The sequence below is a fragment of the Camelus dromedarius genome, chromosome 22, assembly GCF_036321535.1.
Source record: "Camelus dromedarius isolate mCamDro1 chromosome 22, mCamDro1.pat, whole genome shotgun sequence".
In the NCBI taxonomy this organism is placed as follows: domain Eukaryota; kingdom Metazoa; phylum Chordata; class Mammalia; order Artiodactyla; family Camelidae; genus Camelus; species Camelus dromedarius.
In genome coordinates, this window is record NC_087457.1 from 15,210,512 (window position 1) to 15,233,799 (window position 23,288).

At 37.7% G+C, this 23,288-nt stretch overlaps 1 long non-coding RNA gene across 2 annotated transcripts in view; it reads right to left on the bottom strand.

Moving 5' to 3' along the window:
- Nucleotides 1-23,288, bottom strand: part of LOC116149135 (uncharacterized) — a 499,656-nt gene that overhangs the window by 44,484 nt on the left and 431,884 nt on the right. Inside the window, exon 1 of one of the 2 annotated variants that reach the window (XR_010377326.1) lies at nucleotides 718-806. The exons of the other annotated variant lie outside the window; for it this stretch is intronic. This is a non-coding gene — a long non-coding RNA (uncharacterized LOC116149135). Of the gene's footprint in view, nucleotides 1-717; nucleotides 807-23,288 lie in introns of those variants that run through there. 2 annotated transcript variants of the gene reach the window in all.

The window sequence follows — 23,288 nt, forward strand, 5'->3', positions numbered from 1 at the left end:
CTGTAAGAAGCACCTCTTGACCGACAGAATTAAGTTAAACGGGCACAAAGGGTCCCTGAGACCCCCCAGCCCAAGACGCGAACCAGCAGGGGTGAAGGACAGGACAGGACAGGCTGCCTGAGCCAGGTGGAGGACTCCGGCAGGCCGAACAGAGGCAACCTCGGGGGACTGCAGGCTGCTGTGCGCCGTGGCTAGGACGGTATACAGATCAGAACAGCCTGGATCCCCCATAAAATTCGAAAATAAAAGCAAAGCAACACTCCTGGTGCGCCCTGGGGGAAAGGGCACTATAGCCTTGTCTCGGCAGACCCGCGGAACCATTACCCTCGCTGGGAGAAGAGAGGCGGGGCTCAACCACAGCCACCATACTGTCCGAGGCGCCCAGGCGGAGACGGGGGCGAAACCTGAGTCCAGACCTAGGAGTTCCACAACCTCATAGGTGGGACTGAGATTTGTTTACAGCCCCAGGAAGATAGGAACTTTCTGCCCTGGTGCCTCTGTGAACTCCCACCTCGAAGACAAACGAACAAGGAACGGAGTTCTGGCACAGAGCTGGGGCGAGGTCTCCTGCGGCCGTCTTCTCCGAGCCCGCCTACGGAGCGCGGACCCAAAGCGGCGCAGGGAGCGGCACTGAACGAGAGAGGAACCCGCCCAACTACCGTGCAGGAGCAAGGAGCCAAAACGCGCGCTGGGAGGGGGTGCGACCCATTCGCCTACCTTGCAGGAGCTCAGCTCCGGGACCGCGGAGTCGGCTCTGGACCACAGCAAGGGGAAGGAGTGCGACGCCTCTGCCTGCTTTGCATGACTACAGCGCCGGAAGTGGCGTGACCTGCGCGCTTCAGCAAGAGCTAGTCACCGGAAGCGGCGTTGGGAGGGGGTGCGACCGGCCTGCCTACTGTGCGGGAGCTTGGAGTCAGAACGTGACCTTGGGAGGGGGCGCAACCCGCCTTCCCATCAGCACTGGGAGCAGCACAGACCAGACGCTTGACCAGGAGGCCTCTGGAACTAGCGAGTGTAGTTCACGCAGGAGGGCGAGGGCAGGAGTTGCGATAACCACAAAACAGAAAGGAGGCCCTGCTCAATAGCCAGTTTGACTCTGGCCACCACAACACCATCCACACCCGCAACCAAAGGGATAACAGGCAAAAGGTATGGAAGGAAGACTCGGCAACCACCCATACTTAAGAAGAACGTCTCCACAAAATTACTGAGAGAGCAAAGTCTCCATAGGAACGCATCCATTTTTTCTTTCTTTTCTGTTTCTTTTTCTTTTTTAATTTATGTTTCTATGTTTTTAATCCCTTTTAAAATATTTTTATTAATTTTTAAAAGTTTGTCTCAGTTTCATTGTTATTTGTTCTATCGATTATACTGCTTTGAAATCTTCTCATAAATTTTTAAAATTTCTCTTAATTTGATTTTTATTTCTCTTCATTTTGTGCTTCTGTTATTGATTATACTGTTTTCAAACTTTTTTTTTCTTTTAAATTTTTTTTTTGAGTTTTATTTCTGCATCTGCTTTAGATAAATAAATAAACCCCTTCAGGACCACAGCAGATAACTGATATTCCAAATCCACAGTACCAGAGAGATGTAAGTAAAATGAAGAAGCAGAGGAACCACTCCGAATTAAAAGAACAAAAAGTTCCCTGAAAGAATGATCAATGAAATAGACCTTGATAGACAACTAGATTATGATTTCAAAAAAGGAGTGATCAAAGTACTGAAGGAACTAAAAGAGAATGTGAACAGAGAGCCATGCAAATGGAAATGACAAGAAAGCAGAAGTAGCAATACTGATTTCAGACAAAATAGACTTTAAAACAAAGGCCATAAAGAAACCTAAAGAAGGACATTATATAATGATTAAAGAAGCAATACATGATGAGGGTATTACACTCATTAACATATATGCACTCAATATAGGAGCACCTAAATACCTAAAGCAAATATTAACAGATATAAAGGGAGAAATTGATGGGAATAGAATCATAGTAGATTTTAACACCCCATTGACATCACTGGACAGATCTTCCAAACAGAAAATTAATAAGGCAACAGAGAAATTAAATGATACAGTAAAACAATCAGACTTGGTTGGTATTTTCAAAACATTACAACCCCCCTAAATAGAATACACATTCTTTCAAGTGAACATGGAACATTTTCTAGGATAGATCATGTACTCGGGCACAAAAGAAGCCTCAACAAGTTTAAGAAGATAGATATTATTTCAAGCATCTCTTCTGACCACAATGCCATGAAACTAGAAATCAACAACAGAAAAACAAAGGAGAAAAAACTGACAGCCTGGAGATTAAACAGCATTCTATTAAAAAACCAATGGGTCAAAGATGAAATCAAAGGGGAAATTAAAAAAGACTTTGAGACAAATGACAATGAAAACACAACCACAAAGAATCTATGGGATGCAACAAAGGCAGTTCTAAGAGGGAAGTTTGTAGTGATACAGGCCTTCCTCAAAAAAAGAACAATCTCAAATAAACAAGCTAACCTACCAGCTGAAAGAATTAGAAAAAGAAAAGCAAACAAAATCAAAAGTCAGCAGAAGGAAGGAAATAATAAAGATATGGGTGGAAATAAATAAAATAGAGATTAAAAAAATAGAAAAAATCAATCAAAACAAGAGCTGGTTTTTTGAAAGAGTAAACATAATCGACAAACCTCTGGCCAAGCTCACCAAGAAGAGAAAAGAGAGAGCACAAATAAACAAAATAAGAAAGGAAAATGGAGAAATTACAACCAATATCACAAAAATACAAAATATCATACAAGAATATTATGAACAGCTATATGGAAATGAAATGGATAATCTAGAAAAATGGACAAGTTTCTGGAAACATACAATCCACCAAGACTGAATCAAGAAGAAACTGACCACTTGAACAAATCAATCACTAGAAATGAAATCGAATTAGCAACAAAAAACCTACCTACAAACAAAAGTCCAGGTCCAGATGGCTTCACTGGGGAATTCTACCAAACTACAAAGAAGAACTCATACCGGTCCTACTCAAACTCTTCCAGAAGATTGAAAAGGAGGAAGTACTCCCAAACTCATTCTATGAAGCCACCATCACCCTGATACCCAAACCAGACAAAGACACTACCAAAAAAGAAAATTACAAACCAATATCACTCATGAACATAGACACAAAAATCCTCAATAAAATATTAGCAAACAGAATCCAACAGTACGTAAAAAAGATCATGCACCATGATCAAATTGTGTTCATCCCAGGATCACAAGAATGGTTCAACACACACAAACCAATCAATGTGGTACACCACATCAACAAGAGAAAGGACAAAAACCACAAGATCATCTCAGTAGATGCAGAAAAAGCATTTGATAAAATTCAACACCCACATATGAAAAAATCCTTACCAAAGGGGGTATAGAGGGAACATATCTCAACATAAAATAAAAGCTATGTATGACAAATCTACAGCCAGCATAGTACTCAACAGTGAAAAACGGAAAACCTTCCCACTGAAATCTGGGACAAGACAAGGTTGTCCACTCTCACCACTTCTATTCAACATAGTCTTGGAAGTCCTAGCTACAGCAATCAGGCCAAAAAAAAAAAAAGGAAGGAAGGAAGGAGGAAGGGAGGAAGGAAGGAAGGAAGGAAGGAAGGAAGGAAGGAAGGAAGGAAAGAAAGAAAGAAAGAAAGAAAGGAAGGAAGGAAGGAAGGAAGAAAGAAAAGGGATCCAAATTGGAAAAGAAGAGGTAAAATTGTTACTATATGCAGATGACATGATATTATATATAGATAACTCTAAAAGCTCCACACAAAAACTACTAGAACTAATAAAAGAATGCAGCAAGGTAGCAGATACAAGATTAGTGTGCAAAAATCAGTTGCATTTCTTTACACAGCATGGTATTGTTACAAAAACAGACTTATGGATCAATGGAACAAAATAGGGAGCCCAGAAATGAATCCACAAACTTTCGGTCAATTAATCTTTGACAAAGGAGGCAAGAATATACAATGGAATAAAGAAAGTCTCTTCAGCAAATGGTGTTGGGAAAACTGGACAGCAGCATGTAAATCAGTGAAGCTAGAACACTCCCATACACCATACACAGAAATCAACTCAAAATGGATCAAAGACTTAAACATAAGACAAGATACAATAAACCTCCTAGAAGAAAACACAGGCAAAACATTATCTCACATACATCTCATCAGTGTTCTCCTAGGGCAGTCTAACTAAGCAATAGAAATAAAAGCAAAAATAAACAAATGGAATCTAATTAAACTTACAAGCTCTTGCACAGCAAAGGAAACCAAAAGCAAAGCACAACAACCTACAGAATGGGAGAAAATATTTGCAAAAGATAAAACTGACAAGGGCTTGATTTCCAGAATACATGAAAAGTTCATATGACTTAATAAGAAAAAGATAAACAACCCAATCCAAAAAAAAGGCAGAAGACCTAAACAAGCAATTCTCCAATGAAGACATACAAATGACCAACAGACACATGAAAAAATGCTCAATATCACTAATTATCAGAGAAATACAAATCAAAACTACAATGAGGTATCACCTCACACCAGTCAGAATGGCCATCATTCAAAAGTCCACAAATGACAAATGCTGGAGAGGCTGTGGAGAAAAGGGAACCCTCCTACCCTGTTGGTGGGAATGCAGTTTGGTGCAGCTATTGTGGAAAACAGTATGGAGATTCCTCAAAAGACTAAAAAGAGATTTACCATATTACCCAGCAGTCCCACTCCTGGGCATATATCTAGAGGGAGCCCTACTTCAAAAAGACACATGCACCCCAATGTTCATAGCAGCACTATTTACAATAGCCAAGACACGGAAACAACCTAAATGTCCATTGACAGATGACTGGATAAAGAAGATGTGGTATACAATGGAATACTACTCAGCTATAAAAATGACAAAATAATGCCATTTGCAGCAACATGGATGGCCCTGGGGAATGTCATTCTAAGTGTAATAAGCCAGAAAGAGAAAGAAATATACCAAGTGACATCACTCATATGCAGAATCTAAAAAAAAGACAAATGAACTTATATATAAAACAGAAACTGACTCACAGACATAGAATACAGACTTGTGGTTGCCGGGGTGGGGAGGGTGGGAAGGGATAAACTGGGAGTTTGCGATTTGCAGATATTCACTGGTATATATAAAACAGATAAACAAGATTATACTGTATAGCACAGGCAAATATCTTCAATATCTTATAGTAGCTTACAGTGAAAAAGAGTAAGAAAATGAATATATGTATATTCATGTATGACTGAAGAATTGTGCTGTACACCAAAAACTGACACAACATTTTAACCTGGCTATAACTCAATTAAAAAAACAAGTGAAGAACACAAAGACGTCTGGAAAATCTTTTGATTTTTGGAAATTATAAATACATCTTGAAATAATTTATGCATCAAAGATAAATCGTAAAGAAAACTGCAAAGTGTTTTGAATTGATGGAAGATTAAAACATTACATACCACATATATATGTATCAGTTACAAAGTGTCAAGATCATTCAATGGAGAAGTGGGAATCTTTTTAAACAAGAACCAGATCATTTTGATATGCAGTGAAAACAAAAAGAAACTTTGACCCTGACCTCTTACCACATACAAAAAGTAATTTAAAATAGATCATAGACCAGATACATGAGTCAAAACAAAAACGTCAAGAATTTTTTTAAAAGAGAGAAAATCTTAATCATAATGACTTTGAGTCAGGCAAAGATTTCTTAAGCAGGAACCAAAACCCATGAGCTATAGAAGGCAAATTTATAAACTGAACTTCAACAAAACTGAAAACTTGCTATTCCAAAGACAATGTGAAAAAACTGAAAAGGCAGGCCACAGATGCAGAGAAAATATTTGCAAGAACACTGAAGTTGGACTTAAGATTGAATGTAAACTCTATCAACTCAATTTTTTTAAATGGACAATAGATTTTAGATGACTCTTAACCAAGAAGATAAGACAGCAGGTCACAAATAGCGCATAAGAAGGTATTCAAAATTATTAGCCATAAGGGATGCAAATGAAACCCACAGTGATACTATTACGCATTTTTAATTGGCTAAAATGAAAAAGATTAGCCATACATTATTATTGTTGAGGAAATAGAGATGGTGGACCTCTTATGCACTGCTGGTGGGAATTTAAATTTATGTACAACCATTTTGGAAAATGGTCTGGCAAATTCTTAATAAATTAATAACTATATTGTGACCCAACCATTCCATGCCTATGTATTTATCCAAGATAAATAGAAATATATTTCCACACAAAGATGTGTGCAACAATGTTCATAGTAGCTTTATTTGTAATAGTCCCAAACTGGAAATAATACAAATATTAAGCCCTGACAGATAAATTGTTACTTTCTTGCAGTAGAATACTACTCAGAAGTAAAATAATAAACTATTGACATAGACAACAACCATGAATGATTCAAAATCACTATGTTGAGTAATAGAAGCTAGACAAAGAAAAAAGAATAAAACATAGTGTAGAATTAATTTTAGAAAATGCAAACTATGGTGGTTCCCTAGAAATAAAGGTGGAGGGAAGGACAGATTACAAAGGGCACGAGCAACTCTAAGTGGGGATGGAAACATCTATTACCTTGATTATGGTGGCTGTTTTTATAAATAGGTGTATTTCAAATCTCATCAAGCTATTAAATATATGCAGTTAGTTTATTGTATTTTAAGTGGATCTGCATAAAGAGTTAAAAATAAAACAAAAATCCAAGTCTATGTTGCTTTAGCCTCCGCATGGCAAGGAAGAATAGTTGAGATACACAAAAACTCTTAGGGCAATGACAGCGCCAGATATTTGGAGACAGTATTGCAAATATTTTCTGAGTATTCAGAAACATGAGAAGAGATTCCTCAGTCCACGGTCATGGTCCATATGCAATACAGCAACATGACACTTAACAAACACACTACTCCTGATCACACTTGGAGCCAAAAAGGGGAAATATCTTTTGGTATATTTTATTAAAAGATAAATGTTAATATTCTTAAAGAAGCTGTTATATTAAGTCAGCATCAAGACAGATGAAGATTTGTTCATACAAAGTGGATTTAATCAAAGGCCTCAGAGCACTTCTGTTTCCACTGAAGATAACACAGGGAGAAATCAAATTCAGGTGAGAGCAAAGGCGTTATAAATGTCAGTAGGGAAAAAAGAGTTTTTGAAGGTGGGCATCGTAAAATGCTATTATTAAAGACAATTGTGAATCATATCTGGATTTTATATTTTTATAATGGACCTTCATTTCTTACTTCTGTCTTGAAGTAAATAAATGACACACTACTTCCTCATTTCAAGCTAGAAATACTAAGATTGCTAAAAAGTTATATCTTGCATTGTTCTTGAACACTTGTAGGTTCAGAGTTCTCAGAAAGGCAAATGTTTAATTAGTATTTCTTTTTTTTTAGTTGAATTAGCTAGTATTTCTTAAACTTCCTTGATCCTGAAAGCCATCTGGAAGTGTTTATTTAATATCTAGCTTCCAAAATCCCTTACATGGGAATTATGCTTAATAGTTCTGGGACTGAAAATTTATAATCAGCTTCACAGGTGATCTAGTGACTGCAAACTTCAGAAACAGTGGACTAAAGCAAAGAGTGCTTACATCGTTCCCAGGTTACTTCTGAAGATGAATATGCCTAGGTGTTTATAATAGTGAGGTGTGCATTCTTCAACTTAGGTCCTACAATTATTTTTCTAACAGAAAATTAATGAACAAAGTAGTTTTAATAACTACTAAATAACTGAAAGAAAACATTGATAACTCTCTTGTTAGAATGCCATACTGGAGGAGTATCAAATCTAGAGTTAGATACCTAAGTTTGAATGAAAATTCCATAGGTTACTGTGTGAACTTGGCAAAGCACTAAACTCTGAACCAAGTCCTCATCTGTGTTATATATATTATATAAGTTCTATGTATTTACATATACCTGTGATATGTTATATATAGTATAAACATCATATATATTTTATAAATACAATATATAGTATATCTTATAGACTTATACTTACATATATACTATATACCCATAGTAAGTTTTATATAATATATACACAATATATGTGTTATACATTCTATAATATATAAAATATATACAATGTATATATTATATAATATATTAATATATACTATAAATGCATTATGGATATGATATTAAATATATCATAGGCATATTATAGTATAGGTATTATATATTACACAAATATAAAATTATTATATATGATGTATTACATACATATATTATCTTTTTAGTCCATCATGAAGACAGTCACTAGATTGCATTAGATGACCTTGTGAAAGTTTTTTTATTTATTTTTTGTATATATATATATATTTCTTTATTGAAGTATAGTCAATTTACAATGTGTCAATTTCTGGTGCACAGCACAATGCTTCAGTCATACATGAACATACTTATACTCATTTTCATATTCTTTTTCACCATAAGTTACTACAAGATATTGAATATAGTTCCCTGCGCTGTACAGTATGAAGTTGTTGTTTATCTATTTTATGTATATTAGTTACTATCTGCAAATCTTGAATTCCTGATTTATCCCTTCCCACCTCTTTCCTCCTATGAAAGTTCTTTTAAACCATAAGTTTCCATATAAATTTAAAGTGGTATTAGTCTGATCCTTCTTTTTATGTCTTTTAAATCTATGTTAATTAACAATATTTTCTAAGAGGAATGTAGCTGAATATTTGGATGTAGTTGTCAAATTTCATTATTTTTGATTGTCTTTTTTATGGTCTTGCTCCTGAGTCTTATTCATTCTGTCCAACTGTGATGAGAAAACCCTTGCCCTTTAGCTGATAGAGCTGAAGCAATTCATATTTCTGTTACATTTCAATTGACTTTCCTCCCTGATGAACCATTCTGATAGTCTGTTTCCATCTGTTTTATCTGCCCTCTTTATTACTTTGCTTGACTACAGCTCTACTCTTCCTGCCAGGGATTTTGAACACTTTCTCCTAAGAGCTTTTCTTCCCTCCCTGTCACCAGTCCCCCATCTGTCCTCTATTCCTGGCCATGTTTCTTATCTTTCGCTCTACTAAAATCCTTTATTTCTCTATCATAGTTAAAGAAGAGCCATGTAATCTTTAGTGTTCAATTAGACATATTTACTTTTAATTAAGATATTAAATACTCATTTTTATGATCACAAGACCACAAAGCAATTTCCATGGCTCCTGGGATGATCAGATTTATGCCAGTTATTGTCAGCATACCCTCCAAGAAAAGAGAAGTGACAAAATCCTGCATTTGATGACACATTGCCACTATCTTTAGTCCACAAGACCTGCTGTCCCCACTTAAATCTCTTGCTGTCCTCAGCATCAAAGAGCTTCTTTTTTTTTTCTTTCCCCAATTTGGAGGCTTTACATTTGTCAGTTGTGGGAGTTCATGACCTGCCTCCACTCTCCTCTGATTATTATTGGCAGGCCACTCATCTCTAGTGGTTGCCCTGACAAAGCATGAAAAACAATGGATTAACAGCTTTCTAGGAATATTTCTCAGACATAATTAATGCCTGCCTTTGGTTTTTACACCTCATATATCAGTGCCATCCATTCCTGCTAAATTTCTATTCTAACAGGCTTGGAAAGAACCCTTGATTCACCTCCCTGTGTCAGTACAACTGAATTATGTACTTTCCCCTGCAACCAGAAAAGTGGTTTCCTGTTACTCTTTTCCTCAAAATGGTTTTTAAAACCAAACCACAAGCACTATTTGGTCTCAATGTATTATCATTCAGAGTTCATTAACTCATTGTCTATCACAGGAAAGGCATTTAAATAAACCAAGAAATAACAATTTGAATAAGGAAGAAAACTAGAATTCTCTCCTGTGAAAGTAATTCATAGATGTAATTACTTTTGGCTCGATACCTGTATTAGTCAGGAGTTTGCTAACTTCTGTAATAAACAACCCTAAAATGTCAGCGGTTTAATAAAAAGAAAAATTGACTCAAAGGATAGTGCTTGTGTTTGAGGGGGTCTCCTGGGAGGCTCTGTTGTAAATGTGGAGGGAATCTAGAATCCAGGCTGCCTTCCATCTTACGCAGTCCTAACCCTTCAAGGTCTTGAGAACCTCTTCTGTATTCTCTGTATTTGACTGGCTGATGAGCGAAAAAGAAAGGTGGAGAAGCTCAAGGGTGAATTTAGTGTAGCCCTCAAGTGGCTTTCAAACCTTTCCCCACATCTCACTGGTACTACTTTCTAGTTCCAAATGATGCTAGGAATCTGTCTTCCTGCATGCCCATGGCATTCATAGACACTGTGTGCCACAGCTGCATTTAATTTTCCATGACTGTGCACATGCCATTATGGCTTCATGGGCCAAGACCTGGCCTCCAGTTTTCCTGCTCCATTGACTAGCTAGGAGAACTTTAAGAGTCCCAATTTCCTTTAAGGAAGTGGAGATAGAAATAACAATCCTAAAAAGGAGTTGTGAAGATCAAATAGAGCAATGAGTAGTGAGTGCTTCAGATGCAAAAGCTATGGATATAATGAATTGCCATTAATATATATTGCCAGTTCATCACTTTTTGTGGGGGAAGGAAAGCTGAGATCAAAAAATGTCTCAATTCTTATAAAGAAGCCAATTGCCTTTTGATGAAAATATTATAGAGAGGATTCCCCAACTCTTTTCTATACAATGATTCTAAATGCCATTATTATAAAAATCTAATTTATACCCAAAATTAAGAAGCTAGCAGGAAGTTATTAGGTTAATTTGGGACAAGGAAATTATCTTCCATATATTCCTTTCATAATTCTATTATACATTTGACTGAATACCTTTAGCAAAACAATGTACAAACATGAGATATTTCTAATATTTTAAAATAACTGTCATCATCTTAGCTTTGCCAGTTCCCCAAACTGCCATGCTCTAGGGCAAAAGATATGGAGTAGGGGGAGGAAATAATAGAAAATAGAAAAAAGTATTAGAGCTGCCTATGATTAGTGTTTGCTCCTGCTAAGATTTTTAGTCCAGTCCAGTGATTTGTGATCCAGTCCATTTTAATGCTACATTATTTGAGGGTAAACATTCAGTCCCATTTATGTCTCATTAGTCTTCAGCATCGTCAGTTCTGGGAACTCAGAATGAACCTCCACATGCCAGCAGTGAGGCCCCAGTTGGCACATCCTACCTACATCCTATAGAAGCTAAAACCCAAGTGGGAGGCAGGATCACTGTCTTACAAGACTGATCATCCTTGGAGATAGTGAATTAGTTAGCCCACTGTCTCCTGGTTATCACATCCCTCCTGATCTAGCCCTTCAGATTCTGCATGAGCAGTGACATCACCTGAAGCAGATGCCCCTGTGCATCCCCCTAGGCCCTCAGAATCCCCATGAAAATTTTGAGCAGACACTGAGCTGGAAGCATCATGCGTACTTTTCTCAGATACATTTATCTCTTTGTCTCAGAAGGCAGCAATCCCTGATCAGTATGCATACCCTACTGTCATCTACTCTCTGGAAGTCAAATTCAGGGCTTGTGGAAACTTATTTATACACTTAGCCACGCTGGTACTCAGGGGAAGTCAAGGGGTAGATTTTGCTCATTTCCTTCTACCAGCACAGCTTTCCTTCCCCTACATTCCAGTGTTGCTAATGGGACTATGATGCTCAAATATTGAACCAGGGGGGACAATACCTATTTCCCTGCAAACTTCATGAATGGAACTAAAGACTAGATTAAGGCCAAAAGAGACTAAAAGCAGAAATCCTTGATAAGAGGGCATTAAAACTGCCAGTGGTGGGGGTGTTAATTCGGATTAGGATTCTTATCGGCAAGAATAGAGAAGAGAAATCTGGTGTAGGACTCACTTGGCTGACATTTAATGAGCATTTATTATTTACCAGACACTAGGTTCTAGAAAAATGGCAGTTAAGAGATGAATACTGACTTTGCAGACCATATACCCTTAAAGGTAAAAAGAGATTTTAAATAAACATTCCCCATAAAATATCGTGCATATAATAAAACTGGAAGTACAGGGCTGATAAAAGTACATAATAGGAAACATAGGACAGGTTAGGGGCTGGGAATAAAAACAATGATGATAATGATGGCCATTATGGGTTACATTAAATTACACCAGGCTTTGCTCTCAGTCCCTCACATTCACTAATTTAGTATGTATATATAATGTGCACATGAATCACCTGGGAATCATATTAAAATACAAACTGTAACGAAGTGAGTATGGGGGTGGATTCATCATTTGGCATTTCTACAGGCTGCCAGCTGATGCTACTGGTATCAGTCCAGGATCACTTATTAAAGAGGAAGAGACTAGCTCTCTTACCGCTCATAGCAATTCACTGATGTTGGTATTATTATCGTCATCTTAAAGACAGAGAAATTAAGACAAAGAGAGGTCAAAGCTATGCCAGGGGACACACAGCTGGTAAAACGGGGTGCAGACTGTGAAGCCAGTTAATCTGACTCTGGAGTTAACCTCTGCACTTCTTTTTTGAGTGAGTGTCATTGCTTTCAGAGTAGAAAGATGATTATGGATATGTTAGTCAAGCTTATTAAATCTAGGACTAAGAAGGATTCCCTGGAACCTGCTGCCCGCCCACTCCCAATTAGTAAAAAATAATAATAATATTTTAAGAAAATGCCCATGCTAGTAAATATCAGGAGTAACTGACACACCTCTTCATTTTGGGAGCAGAGCGTAACTGTGGGAGTTACTCAGACCCAGCTCTGCTTTTAAAACTAATGCTTTCCTGGAATTTGTTTGTCAGAACACTGAACTAAGCACCTGTTGCCAACCTAGGGTTCTCAAAGACATGTTATTTATTCAAACAGCCTGAGTTTTGTCCTCTAGTAGGTATTGTTTGGTTAAAATATATGCCCCTGCAGTAATGATTAAAATGTGAGCAATTCCATGGACAAACATGCTTAAAGGAAAGCGGAAAAAGCTGACCACTGCTGACAGTAAATGCAATACATCTGTAAATTTATTGCATAGTTGTGCCCTGGGCACAACAGTGCACAAAGATGAGGAGCAAGGCTGCTTTTCACAAACAAATTTATTACTTCTGGTTGCTCTTCTATTGCTTTCCGTAAGAAATGCCAGAATAATGGTGATTTTAAAATGCTATCAGCTGATATGAATGCTCAACAGATTCAGTGCATTATAATAAACCTCGCCTCTAAGTGCTGTACTTCAGCGTAAACACTGTGTGGACTTAAAGCCTCTGCTTTGGCTGCACGTCTCTACCATGGACCACTGGTAGTCGGTTCTGGTTTCTCATATGCATGTTTATAAAGCTGTCAAACAGCTCAGAAAGAGTCTTTACTTCGTTATCCCATTTTAAATTTTAGGACTTGGGAAATGTTCAATTTATGCAAATCTTAACTTGGGCTCGTATCATTCCTCCGACGTTGTGGGTCATAATTCTTCTGCAGGACAGCCCAGGGATGACACAGCAGCTGGACCATGGGCCTTTGTACCTACGTCTCAGGATTCCTCTAGCCATTTAGAAGTTGGGGAGATCTCCCTTTTCCAAGGAAGAGAGGTCAAGTGACCCCATTTCACTGAGGGGTGAGGAAGTATAGGAAGCAGCCCCAGCTGTCAGGGCAGTTAGTGTGGCCAGCTCCCTTCCCAGGTGCCCTTCAGACTGAACATCTGTAGCCCCACTGTTTAACTGTGAAGAGCTCACGTGTGTGTGTGAGTGTGTGCCCACGTGTATAAGAGCTTCTCAATTATCATGAAATTGTCATTTTCTATTTTTGAGAGTCATACTCTGTCTTTCCAATTTGAATTCATTGCTGATTTTATAACTTGTCCTATGGTGGGAACTGCAGTATTTGATACACTTCTATTTGGGCAAAATAATCATCAGCTCTGGTAACTTTTGGTTTGCCCCCAAATTCCAGAGTCAAAGGATAATAATTCAAGGTTTGGAATTGATAGGCCAATTTGGACCACAATTAGGGTTAATGGCTAAAATATTGATTACTCATATGAACCAGTATTTTAAGCTCGGCAGTTTGGTTTGTGTGTGTGTTTACCGGCCAAGACTATTGGTTTTCAATGACAAATGCTATCTGATCCGAGTTAAGCTTTCATGTCAGGACTTCTGAAATCTTTCCCCTTCTCCCAATGGTGCCTCATTGTGCAAAGAAAATAATGTGTTAGTTAAGTGAGAATTATGTGTGATCAACACCACCACTTCCCTAGCCATCATTCTTTTAAATTAATATCTTTATAAAGATGATTATAATTTTCCTGAGTGCAAAATTGGCTCTTTAGAGATAGAAGCTAAATGAGAAATGCTCAGGAAAAAAAAATCTATTTATTGGGGATTTTGAGGTGGAACTTTATGCACAAGCAAAGACTTTGACAAGATGATGTCTGATGACCCTACAAATTTTGCAGTTCTACTGGAATTACAACCAGTTCAAGGAGTGGGTGAAAGAAGTTTAGGAGCCAAATTTAATAAACAAGATTTTACTTCATTCTATGGGCTTCACGTAATAACCTTCTTTCTTACTTATGAATGGGCTAAATGTCCAACTGAGTATACAATTTATGTGGTAAAAATGCTCTTATCTACAGAAACAAAATGTACCTTTATTTGAAATTTCCTTCTAGATAACCCTTGGTGTTACTAGGGAGAACTGAGTGGGTTACAGGCCATAGAGACTTGCAAAAAAGTTTAATGTTTCTGGGGGCCAAGCCAGATCCACATATCCAAGGGGTGGGAAGAAGGCAGTATAGACAGAGGCAGCATTCAAAGAAGAGTTGAACAGGGAGATAAATGCATAAAGCTGAAGAAATAGTGCATTATGTAAAATACCATTTAGCAATGATAGGTGATTGAAAGAAGAATTCAAGGTCAGAAGTAAGGAAGAAGAGAAAAACAGTAGGAAATTTGTTACAAGATGGGCTAGTCGGTGTGGTTCAGTATTAGGAGCATACAAAGTTTGCTGGAGACAAATACTCAGTGGATGACAAGAGAACTCAGAAACACAGAACTCTGTAACACTGGGGTCAAAAAACATTTATTTTTCCAATGATCTAAAGTGCCGCTATCTGACTTAATTTCTACAGAGACCTCAATACACTAAACATTTACCATGAAAATAGTTCCAATGATGAGACTGTGTGTTGTCTCTCAGCATCAGCCTTATTATAGCTAACTGGTGTGATATCCCTTTTCGACAAAAGTAAGTTGGTACATGAGGAGATTGGACCTGGCAGCTAACTGAAAGGAAAGGTTACAGTCCTTTCAAGATTTTAGACAGCTGCAAATTAAAGTTACTCTCTTTGCTGCTTTAATGGATATGAAACAGAAGTCAAACCTGAGGGGGATGAGTTCATGAGTGCTGTGAAAATATTAACTGACCCTTTAGATAATATAGAGTCCAAAGGTCCAGGGGCTGCAGTGAGGTGTCACTCAAGAACCTGAATATAAGGAAAACAATGGGTTTAAAAAAAAAAGATACTTGGATTGTTATCTACTAATAATGCATCAGAGCAGAGATAAACACGGTCACCTTTAAGCGACCCTGACTCAGTTACCTTATTGAATGTGATACTCTACGTAGATAGAAGAAAATGAATTTTATTTACCCAGCTCATCCTTGAGAATTCTGTATTAGAGTTCCTCCCGAGAAAATCAGGCTGAGTGTGAGAAGAAATCCGTTGCTAAGGCGCTCTGTGAACTTTGCTTGTTGCAGGTTGAGGGAGACAGGCATGGAAGCTGCTGGTGTCTCTAACCCTCTAGAAGCAAGCTGGCACAGCTGGTGGGTAGGACTATAAATGTGAGCAGTTGCTCTCAGGGGGCGGGTGATGCAGGAGGCTAGGAAAGAAGGCAAGCAAAGACCCCACGTGGGCAGCATGTCCTGGGGTAGTTCATGGAGAGAGCTGAAAGTGATGAGCTAGTGGGAGGTTCAAGGCACCTGCAGTTTGCGAGAGACTTGAAGAGGAGAAGAAAGGGAATTCTTTTCGTAGACTCCTGCTGTGGGTTAAGAATTGGCTCCTCATTAATGTTCACTGGGAGCTGCAAGTAAAGGCTAGAATTGTTTTTTAATGACTCTTGCTAGACTGTAGTATCTTTAAAGTGTTGCCATGTAAGAAACGGGCCATATGGGATCCCTGTACTGTTGTGCTACATTAAGAAAAAATGAGTTCAACCATAAAAACGAGGGAAAATAGAGAAACACTAGGGCACGTATTGGCAGTGCTCATTTGAGCTCTTCCTGGAAGACAGGTAGGTCTAAGGACTCAAGCTACCTGTATTATTCATATCAAGAATCTTTGCTTGCTATCAGTACAAATTTAAATTCTCTAACTTTTTGTTCTGATCCCATGCAATCTTCTAATTATATTCTGGCTTCTCATGTTGCATGTTGTGTGTCACAGAAATAATGCGTTGGAACAAGAACTCATGTTTCCACTCCTCTTAGCATTCTCAATTCTCAATGCACCTTAATGAATGGATTTCCTCAGTATCTGTGACCTGGATCAATGTGAGTTTGCTCCCGATGAAACAATACATGTCCTGAGATATCTGAACTTATAAGACTAAGCAATTTACACTTGAACTGGGAAAATTTTAAATTGGCCCCGTGATGCTAAGATGCCTCTGCGCTGGTATCCTCAACTTCATTGTGACCCATTTGCCTTTCAAACTACCCTAATGACCCTGTCAGTCTATTTAGGGACGAAACCACACACACACATACACACACACACACACGGAAAAAATACCAAATAAGGGGGAAAAAAAGGAGGAGGGTAGTGGGGAAGAGGGACAAGAGGAGAAAAAAGGGAGAGGAACAAGGGAAGGCTTAATGCCCTGCATCACAAAGCATGTTCTCGTTTCCACCTTGTCCTGACGTGGTGAGTTCCTCTCCTCAGCGTTATTCAAGCAGAGCTGGATGGTCCCCTGACAGGGATGCCACTTCTGTGAGATTTGTTTTTACCATTTCTTTCTGAGACTGAAGTGAAAACACTGTATATAAAGTCTTTTGCACAATGATTAACATGTAAACACTCACTAAGTCCTTAAGTTGTAACTGTTGCTACTGGCTTTTTTTTTTTTTTCTGACATTGTGTGAAAGAATCAAGTATAAGATTTGACTATAATGAATAAAGTGAATATCCATCCTTTCCATCTTTAATATTCTATGATTCTATAAGAACAAATGAGATTTTGAAAACATGCAAATAAGCTAGCTGATGGACTTCAATAAATAACGTCAGTAAGTCAACAACTTGTGCTATATTCTTACTGCAGCCTCACCCAGGTTCTCACCTGACCTAGAAATTCCTACAGAAGCCAGGCCTCTGCCACCTTTCTAACTTCATCCTTCATCACTCTCCCACCAACTCACTTTCTTCAGATATATTCACTTCCTTGTTGCATGTCTCTGTCTACACGATGTGTGTTAATTACTCTTCCGATTCCCACAATGACGGCCACAATGACAGCTATCTGCATGGCCTATGCTATCTCTTTTTAGTTTGGTTCAAGTGTATCTTGTCACAGAGGACTTCCTGACCTTCTTCTATTTAAAAAAAAATCACCCTTTCATTATTATCTTTGTCTTTACATTCTTTGTTTTGTTGTAACACTTCAAACTTTAGCACAGTGAATTGTCATGTTATATGATCCATACTTGTCCCTGTCTTCCCTACTAGAGTGTAAGTTCCATAGGAGCAGGGACTTTGCTTTGGTCCTTACTGTATTCTCCTCACCAAGAACAATGCCTAGCACACAGTAGGCACTCAGTAAATATTTGTTGATCTCTCTGGTAGTTCTTTTTATTTTATTGAAGTATAGTCAGTTACAATGTGTTGATTTCTGGCGTACAGCATCATGTCCCAGTCATGCATATATATACACATATTTGTTTTCATATTCTTTTCCCCTGTTGTTTCTTGTGGTATTCATTTTGCCTGGATTTCCCTCTCTGACCCGTTACAAAGTGCACTGCTGGCAAATAATAGTTGATGAATAGCTAAATGGGTGAATGTGTAAACCAATCATCAAAATAATGTTTCTTTTCTCACTTGTGAAGTTGCTGGGCAGAATTTTATCCTTCTGATTGGGAAAAGCCAGGATCTGGAAAATAGAATGTTCTTAGGAGGTAGGGATTTGGCCTAGGGAGTAATGCAGAAATCCAATTGTCAGATTTAGGTTCTAAGGTTACAGCTTGCCAAGCAACAAATAAATTCATTGAAGCCACTGATGGGTTAGCTTAGAATTTCTTAAACCCCTGTTGAGGTCAGAATTGGCTCCTGAGCTTCAGCAAAACAAAATCTAGAGTCAAACTGCATGGACCTAAATCCTAGCTTAATGGCCTTGTGACATTTCTTAAAGGTACTTAATCTCTGCATTTCAGTTTCCTCACTTGTGCAATGAAAGAATAGTACCCATCTTTTATGATCCTTGTGATGATTAAATGAATCATTCTATGTGAAGAGCTTAACATTTTTTCTGCTCATGTCAGTGTTGTAAAGTTGTTAGCTACAAGTATACTGAGCACACAGTTGAGGGGCAAGTCACCCCAGGCGTGGAAAGAGGCATGTTTCTAATTCCTACAATCCACTACTGTCTCTGAGCCACAACCTAAAAATTAGTACTCTAGTTCAGCCCTGGAAAAGAAGTGGGTTCTTTATACTTACTAAATAATCACGATTTTGCTGATGATAAAATGCATCATAATCAGAGGGTTTCTATTTTAAAAATTTAACAATTTGGGGTAATCAGAGCCATCAGATCATTTTATGAATTTTCTGGAAAATTTATCCCCACCTTCCACTTTGCTTTGACTAGGGATACCAGATCATGATGTTCTGAGGTGAGTTCCCAAAATACCCATGGACCTTCATTGGAAAAGTACCTCCAGTGCAGTTAAAGCTGGGGTTCTGAGGTTGCCAGGCAACAAGTCATGTACCTGCCGTGGTAGTCAGCTTCCAGGAAACATTAGCAGAAGCAGCTCAGACATGCTTAACTCTGCAGGTGTGTACAAGTCAACCTCCTAAGTTATTTCCTGATATTAGAGACAATTCTAGTAAGAATCCTCAGAACACACAGCCTATCAGTCATCATATGGGTTTAATCTCATTCCATGCAAAAGCAACCATGGGTTGGGTGAAAAAACCAAAATCCTTTAAAATAAGAAAATAAACAATGATTATTGCTAAGAAACCAACTGCCCTTTTAAAATGCTGCTTCTGACCACTGTGTGCCAGCTTCTTTTTTCTTCCTCCCAAAGTCAATCAATCAACTCATCCATCGTCAAGTCTTGTAACTCACTATAACAGGAATATATTTATCAGGCACTTAAAGGTTTAAAGGCTTATCTGCAATGTAGTTCCTATACTCTAAAGATGTTACCATTCTTTGAGGAAGTCAAATAAGGATTCTGGAAACTTGTTTTTACTCCTTTTATGGGCGAAAGATCAGTGGTTGCCAGGGCTTAAGGGGAGGAGAGAGATGAGTAGGCAGAGCACAGGTGGCTGTTTAGGGCAGCAGGACGCTCCGTGTGATGCTGCAGTAGTGGGTTCATGTCATCATACACGTCACAATCCACAGAAGGTACACGACGAAGAGTGCACTGTAATGTAAACTGTGAACTTTGGGTAATGATGACATGCCAGTGGAGATTCATGGATTTTAATAATTGGACCACTCTGGTGTGGGATGTTGGTGGTGGGAAAGGGGATAAGGTGTGGGGCTGGAGGTTTATGGGAACTCTCTGTACTTTATATTCAATTTTGCTGTGGACCTAAAATACTCTAAAAAATAGAGTTTATTTTAATTAGGAGTTTGGGACTAACAGATACACATGACTATACATAAAAATAGGTAAACAACAAGGACCTACTGTATAGCACAGGGAACTATATTCAATTTCTTGTAATAAGCTATAGCAGAAGAAATCCAAAAATATATGTACATATAATATGTATATGTATAACTGAATCGCTTTGCTGTACACCTGAAACTAGCATTGTAAATCAACTACACTTCAATAAAAAAATAAGAACTGAAAAAATTAAGTTTACTTTAAAAATAACTAAATATTGATGTTATATATCTGCAGTTATGAAGAAAAGCCAATCAGCATAAGAGGTACTGAGAGTAGGATGGCTGTTCCGGAGGTGGTCAGGGAAAGCACGTCAGAGGAGATGCCGCAGGGGCAGACACCTGCCGGGAGTGAGTGAGCCGTGAGACTGCCTGAGGGAAGGCTGTTTCGGGCAGAGGGACAAGCAAGCACAATCCCCAAAGTCAAATGGCCAAGAAAATACACGTGCATTTCTATTTGAGGCCATTAACCAAGTGGTAGATGTAGCAACAATAGATAACAAAACAGGCAAGAAAAAATGGCCTCTGTTTTGTAAATAAGTTGATTTGTGTCCTAGTTTAGATTCCACACTACATGATACCATATGGTCTTTGTCTTTCTCTTTCTGACTTATTTCACTGAGTGTGATGATCTCTAGGTCCACCAGAAACAGACTCACAGACACAGAAAATAAACTTGTGGTTACCAAAAGGGAAAGGGGGTTGGGAGAGGATAAATTAGGAGTTTGGGATTAGGAGATACACATTACTGTATATATAAAACAGACAAACAGCAAGACCCTACTGTACAGGGAATACATACATATTTCCTTTCTTCATGGTCTCAGGGACTTTGGTCTCACCTGTACTAATACAGCCTCTCTAGATCTACAATGACTTTTCCTGTGGAAAACGGCTACCCTATACTGGGTAAACTCAACCCTGAAAATAACTGCTATCCACCAAAATAAGCCACATTTCTGAATGCATGATGAAATGAACAAATATGTAATCAAGTATTCCTAAATTTGGGAATAAAACGAAACATTGATTGTGTAAAAGTTTAATATTCTGGAGCATTGTCCAGTATTTTACTTAAGGGCCAATTGATTCTTTTGGGATTCTACGTTTAACACAATATTTACTATCAATTATGGATAAAATATTGTATAACTTTATAAAGCTAGAGGTTAACTTTTAGAAAGGTGATAAGACAAGGTGATTTTGTTTTTTTGTAATTAGGAATGATAACTTTTATTTTAAATCTATTTAAGTTTATGTTAAATCTAATGCAAAAATCTTAGGTCAGTATTTTTTTTTTTACTTCATTGATTATATAAGATTCTATTTCTTTATTTTTTGAATCAGTTTTTTTTCCAAATCACTGGTTTCCTCATTAATGAATTAAATTAAAAATTTGACAAATGATCACTATTTACATAAGAATTATGTTTTTAATATTTTGAGAATTAAGCTTTGACACATGAATGATTTTATGCTATCAGATTCAACTAGCTAAGACCAGAACTAAATGTAGCTTTCCTATATAAATTCTGAATATTATTTATGTGTGAAACTGTTTCACAGATGTATTCAAATACATCTACAATCACATTTGCAAAATATCCTTTTGGGAATTATAAATGCTTTGAAAATCAATTTTGCTTAATTTGATTTAGGATTTCCCAGCAAATATGAATTGTAAGTAGGATTTCAAAGATGGAAAAGTTTGATTTAATACATTTTTATACAGATAACATTCCTCTGCAATATTCTGACTGCTTTGTATGAAAGCTTAGTAAAGAGATTTTGAGTAATGACGACCTTTAGATACCATGAAACTAGGGGATAAAGTATTTTTAATTATTGACACTTAAAAGTATAATCCGAAGCACTGAGAAGTTGGTAGCAAATTTAAAGTGAACAAAGCTATGGTCAAAACTACTTTTAGAAAATTGTTTTAGACAGACCAGAAATAAGAAAACCTGGAAGTTTATCAAAAAGATTACATAATTCCTTGAAAGCAGAAACCTTTATTATTACATGCTGTAGCATGATACTACCCAACATTTTAAGATGCTCAGTGAATCCTTAAAGTTATTTATGGTGAATTGGCATCAACATAAATTACAAATTTGCTAGTAGGAGTTAAAAGATAAGAATAAATCAAGAGAGCACCATAAATTATGGAAATAGCAGAACTGCACCAATAAACTAAGTCCAGCACAGTTTAGTGGTGCATATAAACATCGGAGCTACAATTCCTGGGTTCAAAGTCTAGCTTAGTCTATACGGTATTTAGCAGCAGGACCTCGAATAAGTCACTTAAGCCCTCTGTTCCTCATTTTCCACATCTGTAAAATACGGTTAATAATTATACCAATTGTATAGCGTTGTTGTAAAGATTAAACTAGTTGACAGATATGAAGGACTTAGAAGAATTCCTAGCACAAAATATGTGCTATGTGAGTCTTAGTTTCCGTTAATATTACAAGTATTAATTGCACATGGGAGACAAAAGAGGAGTTAAAGTAGCTTCAGGAACCTGAGTGGTCAAATGATGCTGTTGCTTCTAGTAGTTAGTACATTAAGTAAAACGAAGCTTATGAAACATACAAAGCTTTCCTGTTTCAGTGACAATAGAATTTTCCTAAGAAATTGTTTACTAGATTTTTGTCTCATGAGCAATTTTGAACACATTGAATCTAGACTTAGAAAGTCAGGAGAGAAAGGGTTCTTAGAAATGATTTAGTCAAACTGATCCAGTCTTCAGTTTGTATCAAAATCACTAGTAGATTGCTTCATAATACAGACACCCTGTTAATCTCCAAAATCCATTGACTTGGAGATTGCATATAAATACATTCTTCAGATTATGCAGATGTGATAAAATTCAACAAACACTGATATATAGTCAAATTACCTTCTTTTACATGTTAAGAGACTAGGTCTAGAGACATGAAATGGCTAAGACAGGTTCCCAGTCTTAATGACACCTCTGGTTTCAGAACCTTTGCCTCCGGTATCCAGATTGGCGCCCTTCCCACATCTCAATGAAGAGCACAGGGAAAGAGTCATCTCCACTTCACACCTTGAGGAGCAAAGGGCTGATGCATCCATGTGGGTTCTGACTGAGCAGGCATTATACCTTCCTATTCACCTGCATCTTGAAAGGAAATGCCTCATCCGTTGCTTAGCAATGGCATTGTTCTGGAGTTTAAGGATTTCAGCAGAGAAAAGAAAGGGGGGCAGTTGATTGCTGAATAAGCTCCCCACATCTCATTTTCCTACTTCTTCCAACAGAGCATCACATTTCTAACCTCTCTACCAACGAGGAGAATGCATGAACTTGGCAAAGGTGACAATGACACAAT